Genomic DNA, 23907 nt, shown 5'->3' with positions numbered 1-23907 from the left:
ATCAAGAGGAAAACCCAAGGAATCACCCTCGGTGGGTTCCACTCAATGTAATCATCAAGGTGAACGTAGAGGAATCACCCTCGAGGTTCACACTTGAGGGGTTGCACGACAGAGTCGTATCGGAAGTGGTTAAAGAGGAAATCACCCTCGATGACCACGACCGAATAGCTACACTACAGGGTTAACATCAGAAGTGTTGTAGAGGTCTCACCCTCGGCACTCGATAGTATCCCAGTAGTGTCGAGCAACTAAGGGGAAAGTGATGTGCGGTGCCGGGGCCTGGTCTTCGATCCCGTTGATCGGGTCTTCAATGATGAAGCAGGGGCAACAAGGACAAGGTGGGGGTCACTGATGGATCACTAACCAACCTATACTAAGCAGTTTAGGATAAGCCGGTAAGGTAACAATAAGCAGGTTACAAAAGGAGGCTATGCATCAGAATAGGAGCAAACAATAACAATAGCAAAATCTAATGCAAGCATGAGAGAATGGAATGGGCGATATCGGGATGATCAAAGGGGGGGGCTTGCCTGGTTGATCTGGCAAGGAGGGGTCGTTGTCGACGACGTAGTCGATCACCGGGGCATCAGCGGCCTCGGGGTCTACCGGAGAGAAGAGGGGGAAGAAACAGTAAATACATAGCAAACAGAGGTAACACTAAGCATGACATGACGATACGTAGCGCTAAGCGTGCTCTAACGCGGTCCTAGACGTTATAGGTGAAGGGGGAAATCAACCGGGAAGGTGTTCCCGGTTCCGGACCTGTGTCAGACAGATGACCGGAGGGGGAAAGTTCCATGTTCAGCATGCTAGGGGCATGTGACAGATGAACGGACCGCATATTCGGATTCGTTGGATTTTTCTGAGCAACTTTCATATAGAAAACATTTTCATCCGAGTTACGGTTTATTTTCTATGAATTTTTAAAGATTAAACCATTTTCTGGATTTATTTAAATTAACAGAAAGGATAAAATGACGTCAGCATGACGTGCTGATGACGTCAGCAGTCAACAGACTCGCTGACCAGGTCAAACTGACCAACGGGTCCCACATGTCATAGACAAAGGGCTAACAGTGGGTTATATTAAAATAACAGGGGGGGTTAATTAGCAATTGGGCCCCACATGTAAATGACTAATTAGCTAAACTAATTACTTTTAAAAATAAAACTGGTTTAGTTAGATTAAATATGCGGCGGGGCCCGCATGTCAGTGGGCCAGAGTGCCCAGTCAGCAGTTGACCGAAGTCAACAGGTCAGCCAGGCCCACGGGTCAGCGACCCAGCGGGTGGCCCCAGCCGGCCAGGTCAGCAGTGGTGCCGGAGCTAGCTCCGGCGACCAAAGCAACGGCGGCGCCTCGCCGGAGTTGGCTGAGGCCGCACTACAGGGGGCCTCAGGACCTGCGGCTTGGACCTAAGGGCGCGGCCCGGCGCCGCGCACACAATGGTGACGACGACCGACGCCGGGGACGGCCGGAGCATCGCCGGCGGCGAGCAGAGGCGGCAGCGGCGTTCGGGAGCGTGTCGGGAAAAGCCTACGGGGCGCCAAATCGGTCGCGGCTGGTCGCGCTCGAATGGACCTTCGACGCCGCATCCATCTACGGTGGTGGGGCGGCCCGTAACGGGCTGGAACGACGACGGCGAGTGGCGGGGCGGACGCTGGCGTTTGGCCGCGGTTGGAGACGAGGCTAGAGGGCGCGCGAGAGGGAACAGAGAGGGAGAAGGATGAAGGGCTCACTGAGCGGCACAAGGAGGCCGGTGATAGGCTTAGTAGCAGCAGCAGTTGCCGGAGACGACGGAGTTCGCCGGCGACAGAGCCGAAAGGGGGCGGCTCGATCCGCACCCCGCAGTGGCTCCCGGCTCGCTCTCACGGACGGGGACGGGGTAGATGATGACGGCACAGACGATGGGCACGATGGCGAGGCGAACGGCGCTCGATGGCCGCGAGGACGGGCGAGGCACGGCGGCGACCGCGTCGGCCTCCTCTCTAGAACGAAGGAATGGGATAGGGAGAGGCGGAGAGGGCGAGGGGGTTCGAGGCGTGGGTGGAGGTAGGTGGGGAGGAGGTCGAGGCGTCGAGGGGAGGGGCCCTTATCCACCCGCGGCGTTGCCGGCGAGGTGGTCGGGCGGCGACGCGCCCCTGTAGCGGTGCGCACCGGGGGAACAGGAGGGAGGGGAGAGCGATGCGGGGAGCTGGGCCGGCTGGTTGAGGTGGGCCGAGGCCCATGGGGGGGGCACGGTGGCCAGCTGGCCAGTCGGCCCAGTTGAGAGGGGGGGCTTTTCCTTTTCTTGGTTTTTTTTGTTTTTCTTTTCCAGCAGCTTTTGCATTTTCCTTTTGCCACAATTGACTTTGCAAAATTATGCCACTGGCCAAAACAATCTCAAAGAATTATTAGGCACTGCCAAAAAAAGATTGTGAGGCTTTAGAAATAGTTTGCCATTTTCATAAATTAAAAAGGCATTTAATTTATTTCTTAGGCCACTGTTTGAAGTAGCTTAGGCCACTCAAACCTTTTTGCAAAAATGTTGGTTCACCACCAATATTAGTTGTGGATTATTCTGCACATGATGAACATTTTTGTTTTCATGTCTGAGCATTTTGAATTTCAGACGAAATTTGAATTTGAATTCAACTGGAATGTGAAAGAACATGAGACAATAATGATCAGGCACATGTTTAGCAAAAAGATTAACTTAACCCCAGGGGTTACTGTAGCATCATTACACCGGGGTGTTACAACTCTCCTCCTCTAAAAGAAATTCTCGTCCCGAGAATTAAGAGGTAGAAGGGAAAAGATCGGGGTATTCAGCCCGGAGGTTATCTTCGCGTTCCCAAGTGGCTTCCTCTTTAGTATGATTCGACCATTGCACCTTGAGGAACTTAGTAACCTTCTGGCGGGTTCGACGTTCAGCTTCTTCAAGAATGCAGATCGGATGCTCCTTGTATGTGAGATCATCTTGAATTTCAATCAATTCCGGATCCACTTCACGTTCCGGATCCTTGAAGCATCGACGAAGTTGCGACACATGGAAGACGTCATGAACGTGAGAGAACTGAGGTGGCAACTCCAGTTGATAAGCCACCAGTCCACGACGGGCGAGAATACGGAAGGGACCAATGTAGCGAGGAGCTAACTTTCCCTTGACTCCGAACCGATGAGTGCCTCTCAAAGGAGTGACACGCAGATAAGCTTGTTCACCAGGTTGATAAGTTGAACCCCAGTGTTTCCGGTCATAGTTGCTCTTCTGGCGGGATTGGGCCGCCTTGAGATTATCCCGGACAATGCGAACCTGCTCTTCAGCTTGTTGAATAATGTCTGGACCAATGAGTGCTCGTTCCCCAGTTTCTGACCAATTCAGAGGGGTTCGGCACTTACGTCCATAAAGCACTTCAAAGGGTGCCATCTTCAAGCTGGCTTGATAGCTGTTGTTATAAGAGAACTCCGCATAAGGGAGAGATTCTTCCCACTTCTTGCCGAAAGAAATAACACAAGCTCGAAGCATGTCTTCAAGAATTTGATTGACTCGCTCGACTTGGCCTTGGGATTGGGGATGATAAGCAGTGCTCCAGGTAATATGAGTTCCCATTGCCTCTTGGAAACTATCCCAGAACTTAGAAGTGAAAATACTGCCGCGGTCTGAACTGATCTCCTTCGGAATGCCGTGGAGTGACACAATTCGGGAGATATACAAGGTTGCCAATTGACTAGCAGTGATAGTCTCCTTGACTGGCAGAAAGTGAGCAACCTTCGAGAATTGGTCGATGACGACAAAGATAGCATCGTTACCTTTCTGAGACTTGGGAAGGCCAGTGACGAAGTCCATTTGGATCTTATCCCACTTCCATTCAGGAATCGGAAGCGGTTGTAGAAGTCCAGCCGGTTTTTGATGTTCTGCTTTGACGCGACGACAAACGTCACATTCTTCAATATATCGAGCAATGTCTTGCTTCATCTTAGACCACCAGTACTTCTGACGGATGTCAAGATACATCTTGGTACTTCCCGGATGAATAGAGAGAGGGGTGTCATGCGCTTCTTTCATCACCTTCTCTGTCATAAGCTCGAACCGGGGTACGACAATGCGATCTCTGAAGTATAAGGTTCCATCTTCACCAAGTGAGAAATCTCTGGATTTCTCTAAGGCAAGATCCTTTTTCATCAGATCAACATGAGCATCTTTGGCTTGAGCAGACTTGATTGCTTTCAGAAGAGTTGGTTCCAAAACAAGGTTATTCAGAGAACCCTGTGGAACTAGTTGAAGGTTCAGCTTGCATAGCTCTTCATAAAGGCGGGGTTGAGCTTTGTAGACCTGGTGATTATTGCAATAAGACTTTCGGCTTAGGGCATCGGCCATTACATTAGCCTTGCCAGGTGTATAAGATATACCGCAGTTGTAGTCAGCAATAGCTTCCATCCATCGCTGCTGACGGAGGTTCAGATCTGGCTGAGTAAACAGGTACTTCAGACTCTGATGATCAGTGAAGATCTCACAACGATTACCGAGAAGGTATTGTCGCCATAGCTTCAATGCAAAGATAACCGCTGCAAGCTCAAGGTCATGAACCGGGTAGTTTTCTTCGTGAGGACGCACTTGACGGGAGGCATAGGCAATCACCCTGCGCTCTTGCATTAGAACACAGCCTAATCCTTGACGTGAAGCGTCACAATAGATGACAAAGTCCTTGCGAGAATCAGGGGGAGCAAGCACTGGGGCAGAAGTCAGTTTATCCTTGAGTGCCTGGAAACTTTCCTGACATTTGTCTGTCCAATCGAACTTAACGCCTTTGTGAAGCAGATTAGTCAGTGGCTTGGCGATCTTGGAGAAGTTCTCGACAAAGCGGCGACAATAGCTGGCCAGTCCGAGAAAGCTTCTGACTTGCTTGACAGTCTTTGGAGGGGTCCAGTCAAGAATAGCCTGAACGCGCTCTGGGTTGACGGCAATACCATCCTTGGAGATAACATGACCAAGGTAGGTGACTTCGGGTAACCAGAATTCACACTTGGAATACTTGGCATAAAGTTGATGCTCTCGAAGCTTCTCCAGAACAAGACGAAGATGTTCAGCATGTTCTTCTTTATTCTTCGAATATACCAGTATATCATCCAGATAGACTACGACGAACTTGTCGAGGTAATCCATGAATATATATAGTTCATCAGACGAGAGAATGTAGCTGGAGCATTGGTTAAACCGAATGACATGACGGTGTACTCGTAAGAACCATAACGAGTCACAAATGCGGTCTTTGGAATATCCTCTTCACGAACACGGATCTGGTGGTAACCCAACCTCAAGTCGAGTTTAGAGAATATCGATGAACCAGCCAGTTAATCATACAGATCATTGATCCGAGGAAGGGGATATTTGTTTTGAATTGTAGCTTGGTTGATAGGACGATAGTCTTGGACCAAACGGTTCGTACCGTCCTTCTTCTTGACGAAGAGAGAAGGTGCTCCCCAAGCAGAGGAACTTGGACGAATGAAACCCTTGTGAAGAGATTTGTCGATTTCCTCCTTAAGATCAAGGAGTTCATGAGGTGGCATCTTGTAGGGTCGTTTTGCAATAGGAACGGTGCCTGGTTTCAAGTCGATGACGAACTCGACAGCCCGGGTAGGGGGTATTCCTGGAAGTTCTTCTGGAAATACGTCTTGGAAGTCGCGAACGACTGGAATCTTTTCAATTCCCTCAAGAGGTGCCGCGTTCAACGCATTCAAAGCATAAAGTCGTGCTTTAGCGTTTTGAACAAGCTGAGCATGGTAGGTTACAATCTCATCTGAAGGATGTAGGAGGTGAACGACCTTGGTAGCGCAAACAATAGAGGCAGTATGCGCTTTCAACCATTCCATTCCCAGAATGAGGTCAATATTGGAAGACTCCAGAATAATGGGAGAAACAAGGAATTCCAACCCTTCAATTTCAACAGGAATGTCGCGACCAATCATGGTAGTTTGACATCGGCCCGCAGGGGTGCGTACCACTATCGGAGTGTTCATGGGCTCGCATCGAATGTCATGTGCGTAAGCAAAATTTTCTGACATGAATGAATGTGATGCTCCTGAATCAAACAAAACAGAAGCTGGTACTGAATTAACAAGGAGAGTGCCCATCACAGTGGCAGGCTGGTCTTGAGCTTCATTCAGATCAATATGATTAGCCTGACCACGACCATAAGGTCTGGCATTGTTGTTATGGGGCTGATTGTTACGGTCAGTTGAAGACAGAGCCAGCTGATTCTGATTCTGAGGGCATTTCCTGGAGCGGTGACCTGGAAGGCCACACTTGAAGCACAGACCATCATTGGGATTGGGAGCAGAAGCTTGGGGTGGTACAGCCCAAAGGGGCTGCCTCTGCGGTTGAGGAGGCAGACGAGGTGCAACATAGGACTGTCTTGGTGCAGGTGCAGTTGGACGATACATGCTGTGGGGAATCCATATCCGACGCTTCTGCGCTGACGGGCCCGAAGATGGGCCAGCATCACGGCTACGCCTGAGGGATCCCTAGTGTTCCTGAAGACCAGTCTCAACCTGAATAGCCTTGTTCACCAGGGTGGCGAAGTCGGCAAAGTCATGAACGAGCAATGCTAGCTTAATATCAGGGTGAAGTCCATCACGAAACTTCTCTTGCTTACGAGCATCAGTTGCAATGTCTTCTTCAGCATAACGCGACAAGTCCAGAAATTCCCGTTGATAAGCATCTACAGTCTTGTTGCCTTGGGTGAGGTTGAGGAACTCTCGCTTCTTCCTGTCCATGGTTCCCTGAGGAATGAAACGGGCACGGAAGGCAGCTTGGAAATCCGGCCAAGTAATGACCGTTCCAGCAGGTAGGGTACGCCTGTGGCTGTCCCACCATTGAGCAGCAGGACCCTTCAGAAAGAAAGATGCGAAGGTGACATAGCTGGCAGGGGCAACACTAGCAGACTCCATTTCATATGTGATGTCGCGGAGCCAGTCATCAGCATCAAGGGGTTGAGTTGAGCTGCGGTAGATAGTTGGGTTGAGGCGCATGAAGTCCTGCAGAGTTACTCGGGTTGGATGTTGATTCATGTTCGGACGAGGAAACTGAGCCATCATTCCTTCCATGAACTGGCGAGTTAACTCAAACTGTTGCCTCATTCCAGTAAAGAATTCAGGCGGTGGTGGGTCGTTGGCACCACAGCCACGACCAGCGGGTCTAACCATCCTGCTAACATGTATCAGGGGTAGTTCAGCATTGAGCATTTGCAAAGATAAGGATCATTCATGATGAAAACATGCATAATGAAGGAGGTACGATGGATTCCACTCCGTAGTCAACACGACAGGGTGTGCACTACTCAAAAAGCTATTCTAAGGAATAACTATGGCTTCATCCAACTTCGGGGTGAATGTGGTCACGGGATCCTAATGTTAGTAAATTCATTTAACCCGAGTAGAAGAGAGTTCAGAGTCCCAGAGTATAGACGAGGAGTAAAAGATGCTAATACCACCCAATAGCGACGTGGGCCCGTAAGCCACACAGCCAATGTTAGTAAAAGTTTTCAGTGACTAGACTCAACTTCGGCCAAGGAGTTGGAAAGGGGGCTACCTACAGGCAGTCGGCTCTGATACCAACTTGTGACGCCCTCGATTCAAGCGTACACTAATCATACACGCAAATGTGTACGATCAAGATCAAGGACTCACGGGAAGATATCACAACACAACTCTAGACACAAATTAAAATAATACAAGCTTTATATTACAAGCCAGGGGCCTCGAGGGCTCGAATACAACAGCTTGAATACAAACGAGTCAGCGGAAGCAACAATATCTGAGCACAGACATGAGTTAAACAAGTTTGCCTTAAGAAGGCTAGCACAAAAGCATCTACGATCGAAAAGGCAAGGCCTCCTGCCTGGGAGCCTCCTAACTACTCTTGGTCGTCGGCGTCCGTCACGTGGTAGTAGGCATCCTCGGGGTAGCAGCAGTCGTCAAAGGTGGCATCTGGCTCCTGGACTCCACCATCTGGTTGCAACAACCAGAAAGAAGAAAGAAGGGGGAAAAGGGGGAGCAAAGCAACCGTGAGTACTCATCCAAAGTACTCGCAAGCAAGGATCTACACTACATATGCAACATTATCAAAGGAAGGCTGTATATGTGGACTGGGCTGCAGAAATGCCAGAATAGAGAGAAGGTCTAGTCCTATCGAAGACTAGCATCTTCTGGAAACCACCATCTTGCAGCAAACAAGAGGGAGTAGAGTAGCATAAAGTAAAGCGGTAGTAGTGTTATCAACCTCGGCGAGAGATCCTTTCTCGACTCCCTGCGAGAAAGCAATCCCAGAGCCATACTATCCAGTTATCATCACAATCAAATCCTCATCACCATCCAGTTCTCATCACAAGTATCCAGTTCTAGTTGTATCGATCGGGATACAACTCCAAGTGTCCGTTACCGTAGGACAGGCTATCGATAGATGTTTTCTTCCCTGCAGGGGTGCACCAACTTACCCACCACGCTCGATTGACTCCGGCCGGACACACTTTCTAGGGTCATGCCCGGCCTCGGCCAAACAATACGCCGCAACCCGACCTAGACTTAACAGAGAGGTCAGCACGCCGGACTAAACCTATGCCCCCAGGGGTCATGGGCCATCTCCCCGGAAACTCCTGCACGTTGCGTACGTGGCCGGTGAGCAGACCTAGCTACCTCCTTCAACAAGGCAGGCGCTTGCGCAGTCCAACCCGGCGCGCGCCACTCAGTCGCTGACGTCTATTAAGCTTTGGCTGATGTATACGACACAGAACGCCCATACTATGCCCACGTGATGGTTAGTGCTATCAGGCCAGAGGCCCCTCGGATCAAATATCCAAATCGTAGTGGATTAGGAACGCGCGGTAACAAGCAGAGACTCACGAAAGAGGTGACCCCGTTGCCCCGTCTCGAGGACTTGCGGCAAGGGCTAAGAATGCCCGGCCATGCCTCGTAATTATCTCACGGGCACCTTCCAGGTCAACCCGTCTCCACATCACTTTCCAAGTAACAGTTGTAAAGTCCAAGTATCCGTGTGTCCAAACATCAAGAGGAAAACCCAAGGAATCACCCTCGGTGGGTTCCACTCAATGTAATCATCAAGGTGAACGTAGAGGAATCACCCTCGAGGTTCACACTTGAGGGGTTGCACGACAGAGTCGTATCGGAAGTGGTTAAAGAGGAAATCACCCTCGATGACCACGACCGAATAGCTACACTACAGGGTTAACATCAGAAGTGTTGTAGAGGTCTCACCCTCGGCACTCGATAGTATCCCAGTAGTGTCGAGCAACTAAGGGGAAAGTGATGTGCGGTGCCGGGGCCTGGTCTTCGATCCCGTTGATCGGGTCTTCAATGATGAAGCAGGGGCAACAAGGACAAGGTGGGGGTCACTGATGGATCACTAACCAACCTGTACTAAGCAGTTTAGGATAAGCCGGTAAGGTAACAATAAGCAGGTTACAAAAGGAGGCTATGCATCAGAATAGGAGCAAACAATAACAATAGCAAAATCTAATGCAAGCATGAGAGAATGGAATGGGCGATATCGGGATGATCAAAGGGGGGCTTGCCTGGTTGATCTGGCAAGGAGGGGTCGTTGTCGATGACGTAATCGATCACCGGGGCATCAGCGGCCTCGGGGTCTACCGGAGAGAAGAGGGGGAAGAAACAGTAAATACATAGCAAACAGAGGTAACACTAAGCATGACATGACGATACGTAGCGCTAAGCATGCTCTAACGCGGTCCTAGACGTTATAGGTGAAGGGGGAAATCAACCGGGAAGGTGTTCCCGGTTCCGGACCTGTGTCAGACAGATGACCGGAGGGGGAAAGTTCCATGTTCAGCATTCTAGGGGCATGTGACAGATGAACGAACCGCATATTCGGATTCGTTGGATTTTTCTGAGTAACTTTCATATAGAAAACATTTTCATCCGAGTTACGGTTTATTTTCTATGAATTTTTAAAGATTAAACCATTTTCTGGATTTATTTAAATTAACAGAAAGGATAAAATGACGTCATCATGACGTGCTGATGACGTCAGCAGTCAACAGACTCGCTGACCAGGTCAAACTGACCAACGGGTCCCACATGTCATAGACAAAGGGCTAACAGTGGGTTATATTAAAATAACAGGGGGGGTTAATTAGCAATTGGGCCCCACATGTAAATGACTAATTAGCTAAACTAATTACTTTTAAAAATAAAACTGGTTTAGTTAGATTAAATATGCGGCGGGGCCCGCATGTTAGTGGGCCAGAGTGCCCAGTCAGCAGTTGACCGAAGTCAACAGGTCAGCCAGGCCCACGGGTCAGCGACCCAGCGGGTGGCCCTAGCCGGCCAGGTCAGCAGTGGTGCCGGAGCTAGCTCCGGCGACCAAAGCAATGGCGGTGCCTCGCCGGAGTTGGCTGAGGCCGCACTACAGGGGGCCTCAGGACCTGCGGCTTGGACCTAAGGGCGCGGCCCGGCGCCGCGCACACAATGGTGACGACGACCGATGCCGGGGACGGCCGGAGCATCGCCGGCGGCGAGCAGAGGCGGCAGCGGCGTTCGGGAGCGTGTCGGGAAAAGCCTACGGGGCACCAAATCGGTCGCAGCTGGTCGCGCTCGAATGGACCTTCGACGCCGCATCCATCTACGGTGGTGGGGCGGCCCGTAACGGGCTGGAATGACGACGGCGAGTGGCGGGGCGGACGCTGGCGTTCGGCCGCGGTTGGAGACGAGGCTAGAGGGCGCGCGAGAGGGAACAGAGAGGGAGAAGGATGAAGGGCTCACTGAGCGGCACAAGGCGGCCGGTGATAGGCTTAGTAGCAGCAGCAGTTGCCAGAGACGACGGAGTTCGCCGGCGACAGAGGCGAAAGGGGCCGGCTCGATCCGCACCCCGCAGTGGCTCCCGGCTCGCGCTCACGGACGGGGACGGGGTAGACGACGACGGCACAGACGATGGTGATAGAGGCGAGGTGTCCCGATCTTTCGATGAGATAATAACTATCGATTTGGTGGAGACGACTTTGACGATCCGACTACAAACGTGCACGACGTTGCGCCTTAGCAATCGCTAAAACCAACTCCGAGAGGTTATTGACCACGCCGGAGCACAATCAACCTGACCACGAAGGTCTATTCCTGCAAGCAATCGAAGAACAAGCAAGAATATGATAAAAGCAATCTGAATATTATGAGTATATATGAAGTATTGATAAAGGTGGAGATCCGTAAGCGGTCTTGGTCTGGTCGTTGGACACAAACGAAGTACACGAAGTTGCAATGGCTAACTTTTAACTAAACAAATCCCAAGCAAAAAGCTACTAGATGGATCTACTTATATAGGAGCAAGGGGTGGCGGCCAAGGAGGTGGGAGGACGTCCCAAGGCAGCCTAAAACTAAATCTAGGTCGTACATGGCCAATGGGCCCAAGTGGAGGTGATGTAACACCTTTGGACTTGTAGTTTGACTCGGATTCTGCTGCAGCATCAGATTGTTTCGTCCACAACTCAATGCTCCGGACGAATTTGAAGGTGACTCCAATTGGGTTGGAAAGTGCACGAAATCTAGTTTCCAACAAAAAAAGAATCACCCAATTCGGAGTCCGTATGAAAAACTTGTGTGCGTTTTGAGTCAGGTATGTCTGTGCAGTCCGAATCTGAATCCAGAACGTGAGAGACTTGGACTCTATCTTCTCTTGGGCCAAAAGTAACGTGAGAGAACTTTTTGGACAGCAAATAAACATCTCTTTCTTCCTTATCTTCATATGTGGATTGTACAAATGTCCCATACACCTGCAATTAGACAAAACACAAAAGTGTGTGAAGTATTTTTGTTCTGGATAACATAAATAGATTATTGACTAGTTTGCACTATAAATCACCTGACAAATATGCATATATGCAATATTTTTGGTCATATCCAAGGTAGTCATGTCCTCATCATCCTCCCCTTCTTGAAAATAAAGCCGTCCTCGGCGTTGCTTAATCTGAAATGTGGCTAACAAAAGAGACAAGGTGTACATGTTGTATATGTATATGTCATCCATTTTTACTTCCCTTGATTTTTGCATATATGACACATGAATAGATGAGTAACTTGCATAGTTCATAAAATCTAAAGCCAAAAAATTAGCACAAGAAGTAGAAGGCATGAAAATATTGCAACTCAGTTTGCACATATAAGTGAAGCTCTTATTCATTTCAAAAGATTGACAATTGTCATCATTAAACCATCCCAACATTGGTGAATAAACCTTACTTGCATCAAATTTACATGCTACAACATGCTTAAATAAGCAAACATGCAATAAGTCATTCAACACAGAATCATCACCAAGATTAGAGGTCATATCAAAATGATTAAACATTGGTTCTTTTGCATCAATAGTTAATTCAATGGGTGCACTCAAAATTGTTGGTATTTCAGTTGTTTGATCACATGGCAAAGTCAAATTATCAACGTAGTCCTCTAAAATAGGTGGTGTGATCAAAGTAGTGGGTAGCTCATCAGATGGTGCATTCAAATTGACAAGGCATTCATCATTCTCATGTAGAGATGGAAGATCAGTACCTTTGTCATTACCTCTTATGATCAACTCAGATGATGTAGCCACTCTCGGGGGCGATGTGTCACATGGTGGAGGTGATGTAGTCCTGACAACAACGGATGAGGTTGTCATAGTATGCCTAGTAGTTGAAGGAACAATCATATCAACTCTTGGAATGTGCACTGTGCGCTTGTTCTCCTCGTGGCCAACACGTCGTTTTATTTCCTGTTCAGCTTTGCAAGCAAGATGAAACAAATGGTCCATAGGATAACACTCTTCATGAATTAGTATCTCTTGAATATCACGGTTTAATCCTCCCCAAAATCTATCCATAAAATCATCTTCACTTTCTTCTAAAGAGGAATGCAACAAGGTAGTTTGTAAATCATCATAATATTTTGTTACAGTTTCACTACCTTGTTTTAAGTGTTGCAACTTCTTAATCATGTCACGAGTATAATAAGCAGGGACGAAAGTATGTCGCATGGCAAGTTTCAAATCATCCCAAGTAGTAGGTATATAATCAGGGTGTAACCGACAATATTCACTCCACCAAACCAAAGCATAACCAGTGAAAGAACCAACCGCAACCTTAACCTTTTTATGTTCATCGAAATTATGGGAAGCAAATATATTTTTTATGTCGAACTCCCATTCAATATATAAAGCAGGTTTAAAACGGCCATTAAATGGTGGTATAGATACATTAACCTGATCATGTGCATTTGGATGTTTGTGCACCTCTCGTGACGGTTGTGGTATTTGCAAAGGTGGTGGCACATCTCCCGCGATCGACGAAGCCCATGAATTGACTCTGGATCCTGTCATGATTAGTAGAACAAGAAACAAAACCCAAAAATAATGTTCCTATAACTACTAGGATGTGGTGGTAAAACGCTCACAGTAAAGCAAATATCAATGTCTTACACGTTCTTACCATGCAGCAGGCGGTGATCGGCAACCAGCGGTGTCAAGTAACTCCGAATATTGAGTAAAGCGATTGCCAGGGGAGCGTACGTATACACGGTGTAGAAATATGTGGAGCTGGGTTGGCTATATATGGTAGCAAAAGATTAGCAATAATCAATTCAAAGATGCAATGTTGAATAAACGCTCAACGACGGTACTGTGCTGGTCCTAGGCTAGACCGAACTAGAGACGCGAGCCTAGAACACTAATGAGGTCACGTCGTAGCACAACCAGCATCAATGAAGGATACAAAGTAGCTCTGGACAGCAAGATATAAGTGAAGATCACAACGGCAGTAAAGATAATGATGTGAAACAATAGCCAAGCTGTTTACTGAACAGTGCACAAAACAGATTCCAATCCGAATTCAGGTACGAGATTGATTCTAGATAGATCCAATTTTTTTTCTTCTCTCTTTTTTTTCTCACGCTTTTTTATTTTTCTTCTCCCTCTTTTCTTTTTTTTTCTTTCCTTTTTTCTCTCTTTTTTTCTTTATCTTCTTTTTCTCCCTCTTTCCAAGACAAACTAGATAAGATGCAGATTCGATCAGGCGAAGATGTGAGTGACCTCAACTATGATTATGACAATAAACAGTGCGTAGCACGTGGTGGAAATTGGTGGATTGGATGGTGGACAACGGATGGGATAATGATGCAGCGGCTGCGTGACTAATGTGAACAGAACTCGAAACTCTAAAGGAACTAGACACTAAGACCAGCAACTCGACACGACGATGCAACCGATAATTCAACTATGCAAGCAATGAAAAGAAAATTGCAAAGGCTCAGACTGGCTTGGACCAAGGATGAATAGATCTAACTCTTTTTTGTGGCTTTTTCTTGGACAATAGGTAAGAAAATAAATCTAATCTAGGAAAACTGGAAATTCTCAACGAGCAACCTGAAAACTGATACCACTTTATAGAGGCTAGGCAATCTATAGGATAACACTCTTCATGAATTAGTATCTCTTGAATATCACGGTTTAATCCTCCCCAAAATCTATCCATAAAATCATCTTCACTTTCTTCTAAAGAGGAATGCAACAAGGTAGTTTGTAAATCAGGATATATCAACAACTTTGTCTCCAACTTTCCTCTGAAAAAGTTTGTGCCGATTTTTTTGTTTTTTTTCTTCTCTCTTTTTTTTTCCTCACACTTTTTTTTTCTTTCTCTCTTTTTTTTTTCTCTGACTTTTTTTTTCTCCTTTTTTTCTCTTGTTTTTTTCTCTCTTTTTTTCTCCCTCTTTCCAAAACAAACTAGATAAGATGCAGATTGGATCAAGTGAAGATGTGAACGATCTCAACTATTATTATGACAATGAATGATGGGTAGCACGTGGTGGAAATTGATGGATGGGTGGTGGACAGCGGAAGAGATAATGATGCAGCGGTGGCGTGACTAATGTGAACAGAACTCGAAACTCTAAACGAACTAGACACTAAGACCAGCAACTCGACACGATGATGCAACCGATAATTCAACTATGCAAGCAATGAAAAGAAAATTGCAAAGGCTCAGACTGGCTTGGACCAAGGATGAATAGATCTAACTCTTTTTTGTGGCTTTTTCTTGGACAATAGGTAAGAAAATAAATCTAATCTAGGAAAACTGGAAATTCTCACCGAGCAACCTGAAAACTGATACCACTTGATAGAGGCGAGGGTGTCCCGATCTTTCGATGAGATGATAACTATCGATTTGGTGGAGACGACTTTGACGATCCGACTACGAACGTGCGAGGACGTCGCGCCTTAGCAATCGCTAAACCAACTCTGAGAGGTTATTGACCACGCCGGAGCACGATCAACCTGACCACGAGGGTCTGTTTCCTGCGAGCAAACGAAGAACAAGCAAGAAACTAAGATTGCAATCTGGATATTGCGAATATAAGATGAAAGCTTTATTGATCAAGGTGGGGTTCTGTGACGCCTTTGTCTGGTCGTTGAACACAAACGAAGTACGCGAAGTTGCAGCTATGGTGAACTTTTAATCTAAACAAAACCCAAGGAAAAGCTACTAGATGGATCTACTTATATAGGAGCAAGGGGTGTCGGCCAAGGAGGTGCTCTGATACCACTTGATAGAGGCGGGGTGTCCCGATCTTTCGATGAGATGATAACTATCGATTTGGTGGAGACGACTTTGACGATCCGACTACAAACGTGCACGATGTTGCGCCTTAGCAATCGCTAAACCAATCTCCTGAGGTTACTCACGATGCCGGAAGCACGGTCAGCCTGACCACGAAGGTCTATTCCAGCAAGCAATCGAAGAACGAGCAAGAATATGATAAAGCAATCTGAATATTGCAAATATATATGAGGTATTGATAATGGTGGGGATCCGGAAGCGGTCTTGGTCTGGTCGTTGGACACAAACGAAGTACACGAAGTTGCAATGGCTAACTTTTAACTAAACAAATCCCAAGGAAAAACTACTAGATGGATCTACTTATATAGGAGCAAGGGGTGGCGGCCAAGGAGGTGGGAGGAAGTCCCAAGGCAGCCTAAAACTAAATCTAGGTCGTACATGGCCAATGGGCCCAAGTGGAGGTGATGTAACACCTTTGGACTTGTAGTTTGACTCGGATTCTGCTGCAGCATCAGATTGTTTCGTCCACAACTCAATGCTCCGGACGAATTTGAAGGTGATTCCAATTGGGTTGGAAAGTGCACGAAATCTAGTTTCCAACAAAAAAAGAATCACCCAATTCGGAGTCCGTATGAAAAACTTGTGTGCGTTTTGAGTCAGGTATGTCTGTGCAGTCCGAATCTGAATCCAGAACGTGAGAGACTTGGACTCTATCTTCTCTTGGGCCAAAAGTAACGTGAGAGAACTTTTTGGACAGCAAATAAACATCTCTTTCTTCCTTATCTTCATATGTGGATTGTACAAATGTCCCATACACCTGCAATTAGACAAAACACAAAAGTGTGTGAAGTATTTTTGTTCTGGATAACATAAATAGATTATTGAATAGTTTGCACTAGAAATCACCTGACAAATATGCATATATGCAATATTTTTGGTCATATCCAAGGTAGTCATGTCCTCATCAGATGGGCACGATGGCGAGGCGAACGGCGCTCGATGGCCGCGAGGACGGGCGAGGCACGGCGGCGACCGTGTCGGCCTCCTCTCCAGAACAAAGGAGTGGGATAGGGAGAGGCGGAGAGGGCGAGGGGGTTCGAGGCGTGGGTGGAGGTAGGTGGGGAGGAGGTCGAGGCGTCGAGGGGAGGGGCCCTTATCCACCCGCGGCGTTGCCGGGGAGGTGGTCGGGCGGCGACGCGCCCCTGTAGCGGTGCGCACCGGGGGAACAGGAGGGAGGGGAGAGCGATGCGGGGAGCTGGGCCGGCTGGTTGAGGTGGGCCGAGGCCCATGGGGGGCACGGTGGCCAGCTGGCCAGTCGGCCCAGTTGAGAGGGGGGGCTTTTCCTTTTCTTGGTTTTTTTTTGTTTTTCTTTTCCAGCAGCTTTTGCATTTTCTTTTTGCCACAATTGACTTTGCAAAATTATGCCACTGGCCAAAACAATCTCAAAGAATTATTAGGCACTGCCAAAAAAAGATTGTGAGGCTTTAGAAATAGTTTGCCATTTTCATAAATTAAAAAGGCATTTAATTTATTTCTTAGGCCACTGTTTGAAGTAGCTTAGGCCACTCAAACCTTTTTGCAAAAATGTTGGTTCACCACCAATATTAGTTGTGGATTATTCTGCACATGATGAACATTTTTGTTTTCATGTCTGAGCATTTTGAATTTCAGACAAAATTTGAATTTGAATTCAACTGGAATGTGAAAGAACATGAGACAATAATGATCAGGCACATGTTTAGCAAAAAGATTAACTTAACCCCAGGGGTTACTGTAGCATCATTACACCGGGGTGTTACACATGGTGTCCCAAATCTCCATGATCGGCAGTGAGTACAAGGTTAGAACCATCACCGGCGATGAGTTCTACATCATCTACACCCGTTCTTCCGCAATGGTGAAAGAATGCCTTGCTCGCTTCAAACGCATGTTCGAAAACTCAAATGATGAGTTGGTCGCTGGGCTAGATGTTGAGTACATCACAGTCTTGGGAAGCGAGGAGAATCTAAAGGAGGTAGAGAAGAAGAAGCCCGCCGCGATCCAGGTTTGTGTGCATGACTTATGCTTGGTCTACCACATATGCCATGCCAATGTTGAGTCCCAGGATTTTAAGAATTTCCTCAAGGACAGCCGAGTCAAATTTGTTACTGTAGACTTTAGGAACGATAAGGATGTCCTAGATTGGATAGGCCTAGTTGTAGGCAACCCCTTCGACCTCCAGAAGAAAGGGCTGGTGCCCTCCCATGATTAGCCTTCAATGCTGACCCTGGCAGGAGCCATGGTTCATCCTTCGTACGGTACACTGAAGAAACCTCCGTTCAAGTTTCATCATGCATGGGAGTGGAATGTACTAGATATAGATAGCATCCACTACACTTCAATGGATGGCTACCTTTGTTTCAATATCTACAAGGGTTGGATGAAGAGCAAGAGCCAAGTGTGCGGGTCAAGCAAAGAAGTATCGGCCAAGAGGAGGAGGGACAAGGACGAAGTCGAGGACGTGGATGAGGAGTCCGAGTAAGGTGGCAGTGTCGTTGCTCATGGTGGTTCTAATGCAGTGTCTACCGGATTAGTTGCTTAGTTTTATTTGAGGGGTGTGTTGTGCTGAGCCCCCAGCAGAACTATGTTATGTTTCTTCTTGTTATATTTCGTACATTTCATCTTTTAGTTGGTATAGTACTACCACTCGTTTCTTCACATTATATACGCACAATATATATGGCCAACATCATATAGCCAGCAGTTTAGTTGTCAAAGAATTTTAGGGTGCTTAGTTTTGACAAAGATATCCAGGGTGCTTAGTTTTATTTGAGGGGTGTATTGTGCTGGACACCATTAACTTATCATTGTGAGAATCAGCTTATTTTTGTCATGTAACATGGTCAACGGGTTTGACGTGAAAATAACAATGTCTAATGGCATTTCCGAGCAAACATCTAACTTAACTACGGCATTTTTAGATATCTAATTGCATTTTGAGCAGGCATCTCATGGATCGATGGCTTTTTTGAGTAGTTGTAACTTCTAATGGCAAAACTGAGTAGTGATACACAACTAGTGGCATAAATAATAAGAACCCAAGAATTAAATAGGTATGCTAATTTCTTTATTTCTTTATACCTTTGTGTGCGAAACAATATACACTGCCTCCCCCAGATTTTCTTTACAGAGGCAACGTAGAACTATATGAGTGCCCTGTTAAATTTTGGAATTATTTCGGGTTCATTTGGCCTTTTTTATACATCAATTGAGTTTCTGGTCATTTAATGTGCATAATTCAAATTTGAACTACAAGCACATGCTCCCGTGCACCAAAGTTGATTGAAAAATCACATGTGTGTCCTCGGGTGAATTTCTAGGTCCCATGCAAGAAATGGGAATGAAGTTCAAACATCTGGGCATCGTGGTTTGGCCGAGAACATTGAGAATCTTGGTTTTAAAATTCTTGTAAATCCAAAACACGCCTAAAACTCATGAAACTTGGCATGGTGTCATGTCCTGGTACTACCATGTTGTGGTAAAAAAAATACAGAATAGGAACAAGTTTTGGTATAAGTTTCTTGCAAACCGGAGCTTCTCTCAAGACGGCTCGTGGTTCTGAGAGGGAACGTGTCACCTTTGTGTGCATAATTCAAATTTTAAATACAAGCACGTGATCCAGTGCACCAAAGCTGGTTGAAAAATCACATGTGTGTCCTCGGGTAAATTTCTAGGTCCCATGCCAGAAATGGGAATGAAATTCAAACATCTATGCATCATGGCTCGGCTGGAAACATTGAGAAACTTGGTTTTTTAATACCTGTAAATCTGAAACACGCATGAAAATCATGAAACTTAGCTTGGTGTCTGATAGGGGCGAGGGGCCCGATCTTTCGATGAGATGGTGGCTATTGTTTTGGTGGAAGTCGACTTTGACGATCCAACTACGAACGTGCGAGGACGTCGCGCCTTAGCAATCGCTAAACCAACTCCGAGAGGTTATTGACCACGCCGGAGCACGATCAACCTGACCACGAGGGTCTATTTCCTGCAGGCAACGAAGAACAAGCAAGAAATTGAAATTGCAATCTGGATATTGCGAATATAAGAGGAAAGCTTGATTGATGAAGGTGGGGTTCTGTGACGTCTTAGTCTAGTCGTTGGACACAAACGAAGTACGCGAAGTTGCAGCTATGGTGAACTTTTAATCTAAAGAAAACCCAAAGTCTAAACATTGCCCTAAGGGCTGTATATATGGAGGAAGAGGGGGGAATTTCGTGGCCCTTGGAGGAGGGGTCCGAAACCAACCCTAACTCTTGTTTCCCCACACATACGGACTCTAAAAACAGCATATACTTAAGTGTTTCGAAAATACATGGACTGGCCCAATAATAAGGTGATGCAGCACCCAGAATAGCCTCTGGAGGAAATTTATGAAGTGGCATCTTGTATGTCGTCCAAGGCTTCATGCACTCCTTATGGTGGCTTCAAAGTCCTGAAATCATCACTTGCAACTCCGTTCTGGATCCCCTTGCGCATGCCATCATCTCCATGCTTGGTCTTGCTCTAGTGTTCATCCCTCTTATCCATGCCAAGCCCTTCATTTGTAAGCAAAACAAATGTATCCAATTTAGGCAGCATCATATTCTCATGAACATCAGAATCATTATCAAGAAACAAAAGTACCTGATAATTTAATTGGCGTGCGCGAGCTCTAGTAGTTGGTCCAGTATGTATAGCAGCAGGGGTTGTGGGTGTAACAATGGTATTGATGTCCTCATCATCCTCCCTTCTTCAAATGAAGTCGTCCTTGATGAAAGCTCATCTTCCTCACCCAAATAAGGCTTCAAATCTACAATGTTAAAAGTGGGACTAACCCCAAAATCTGTAGGCAGATCAAGTTTATATGCATGATCATTTATTTTCTCTAACACCTTAAAAGAACCATCAGCACGTGGCATTAGCTTTGATTTCCGCAAATTAGGAAATCTATCCTTACGCAAATGTAACCAAACAAGATCTCCAGGTGCAAACACAACATGTTTTCTACCCTTATCTCCAGCAAGTTTATATTTAGCATTCATACGCTCAATGTTTTCCTTAGTTAACTCATGCATTTTTAAAATCAATTCAGCATGTTCTTTAGCATGAAAATTAACCTTCTCCGAAGATGGAAGAGGCAACTAATCAATAGGTGCACGAGGTAGGAAACCATACACAATTTCAAAAGGGCACATCTTAGTAATAGAATGCAATGAACGATTATAAGCAAATTCAATATGAGGCAAGCATTCTTCCCACATTTTCTTATTATTCTTCAAAACAACCCTAAGCATAGTAGACAATGTTCTATTGACTACTTCAGTTTGTCCATCAGTTTGGGGGTGACAAGTAGTACTAAAAAGCAGTTTAGTCCCCAATTTAGCCCATAAACATCTCCAAAAGTGGCTAAGAAATTTAGTATCATGATCTGAAACAATAGTATTTGGCACACCAAGCAAGCGAATAATTTCACGAAAGAACAAATCAGCAACATTAACAGCATCATCGCTTTTATGACATGGTATAAAGTGTGCCATTTTCAAGAATCTATCCACGACAACAAATATGCTATCCCTCCCCTTCTTTGTTCGAGGTAAACCTAAAACAAAGTCCATAGATATATCCTCCCAAGGAACACTAGGTACAGGCAAAGGCATATATAAACCATGAGGATTGAGTCGTGACTTAGCTTTTTGACATGTAGTGCAGCGAGCAACAAAACGCTCAACATCCCGTCTCATCTTTGGCCAAAAGAAATGTGTAGCAAGTATATCCTCCGTCTTCTTGATGCCAAAGTGTCCCATCAATCCTCCTCCATGTGCCTCCTGCAACAACAAAAGACGAACGGAGCTAGCTGGAATGCATAGCTTGTTAGCACGAAACACAAATCCATCATTAAGAACGAACATGTTCCAAGTTCTCCCTTCCTTAGAATTCTGCAATACATCTTTAAATTCAGCATCATGCATATATTGATCTCTAATGGTCTCCAAGCCAAATATTTTAAAGTCAAGTTGTGAAAGGATAGTATAACGACGAGACAAAGCATCAACAATAACATTTTCTTTACCCTTCTTGTGTTTAATGACATAAGGGAAAGTCTCAATGAATTCAACCCAGTTAGCATGTCTACGGTTCAGTTTTGCTTGACTTTGAATGCTATTCAAAGATTCATGATCAGAATGTATAACAAATTCCTTGGGCCATAAATAATGTTGCCATGTTTCTAAGGTCCGAACAAGAGCATATAATTCTTTATCATAAGTAGAATAGTTCAGACTAGGTCCACTCAATTTTTCAGAAAAGTATGCAACAGGTTTGCCATCTTGTAATAACACACTTCCTAATCCAATTGCACTAGCATCACATTCAAGCTCAAAAGTCTTATTAAAATCAGGAAGTTGGAGTAAAGGATCATGTGTCAACTTATCTTTCAATACCGTGAAGGCTTCTTCCTGTGCGGTACCCCAAACAAAAGGCAGATCCTTCTTTGTAAGCTCGTTGAGAGGTGCGGCAATGGTGCTGAAATCTCTCACAAAACGCCAATAGAAACCAGCGAGACCAAGGAAACTCCTCACTTGTGTGACCGTTTTGGGCTGCGGCTAACTCTCGATAGCTTCAATCTTGGCTTTATCAACTTCAATTCCCTGTGGAGTAACAACATAGCCAAGAAAAGATACTCGGTCGGTGCAAAAGGTGCACTTTCCAAGGTTACCAAACAAACGTGCATCACGTAGAGCAATAAAAACAACACGTAAATGTTCCAAATGTTCCTCCAAAGATTTACTATAAATCTGTATATCATCAAAATAGACTACCACAAATCGTCCAATGAAAGTACGTAAAACTTCGTTCATTAACCTCATGAAAGTACTAGGTGCATTAGTTAACCCAAAAGGCATGACTAACCACTCATATAATCCAAACTTAGTTTTAAATGTTGTTTTCCATTCATCTCCCAATTTCAATCAAATTTGATGGTATCCACTACGCAAATCAACTTTGGAGAATATTGTAGAGCCACTCAATTCATCAAGCATGTCGTCTAGCCTAGTAATAGGATGACGATAACGAATAGTAATATTATTAATGCCTCTACAATCAACACACATACGCGACGTACCGTCCTTTTTCGGCACTAAAATGATAGGAACAGTACAAGGACTAAGGGATTCCCGTATATAACCTTTGTCGAGCAGCTCCTATACTTGACACATAATCTCCTTCGTCTCCTCTGGATTGGTACGGTATGGCACACGGTTGGGTAATGATGCACTGGGAATTACGTCAATTTGATGCTCAATCCCTCGAATAGGTGGTAATCCCAGTGGCACGTCTTGTGGAAAGACGTCAGCGAACTCCTACAAAATGTTAGTGACAGCAGGAGGCAAAGAGGAAGGCACGTCCTCGAATGAAAATAATGCCTCTTTGCACACAAAAGCATAGCAAACAGATTTGCTAAAATCTAGATCATCAATATCAGATTTGGTGGCAAGTAAACATGCACTTTTCAATTTAATTTCAGAAGCAACACTAGATGGTTTATTATTAGGCTTCATTTGTTGCTCAAATTCTTTTGCCACAATCTGATTTTCACTCTTATTTTTCTCCTATTTTGCTTTATTAGCTCTATTAATATCCTCTTTCAAAATGGAATCAGGAGTCATAGGAAGAAAAGTAATTTTTTTGTCCTTATGAACAAGATTATACTGATTGTTTCTACCATGGTGTACAATTTGTTTATCAAATTGCCATGGTCTACCAAGTAATAAGGAACATGTTTGCATAGGTACCACATCACAATCAACATAATCAGCATATGTAGAGATACTAAAATGCACATGAACAGTACGTGTTACCTTAACCTTGCCGCTGTTGTTGAACCATTGGATGTAGTAAGGATGTGGATGTGGTCTTGTGGTGAGAGATAGCTTCTCCACCATCTCCATGCGAGCCAAGTTGTTGCAGCTCCCTCCATCTATGATGATACGAATAGAACGTTCCTTCACAACTCCCTTTGTATGGAAAAAATTATGCCTCTGATTTTGCTCAGCTTGTGTGACCTGCACACTCAAAACACGTTGAGCAACTAAACATTCATACCTGTCATCATCTTCAGGAGCCATGTATTGTGTCTCATGATCAGAATCATCTCCACCGTGTTCTTCACGTGTAATAAGAGCCAAAGTCTCCTCATCATAATCACTAGAGGACTCATACCCACCATCCTTAGTAGCAATCATCACACTATGAGATTTGCATTCTCTCGCAAAATGTCCTCTTCCCTTACAACAA

Source organism: Triticum aestivum, chromosome 6A (assembly GCF_018294505.1).
Source record: "Triticum aestivum cultivar Chinese Spring chromosome 6A, IWGSC CS RefSeq v2.1, whole genome shotgun sequence".
Lineage (NCBI taxonomy): Eukaryota > Viridiplantae > Streptophyta > Magnoliopsida > Poales > Poaceae > Triticum > Triticum aestivum.
Note: the sequence above shows the minus strand (reverse complement) of the source record.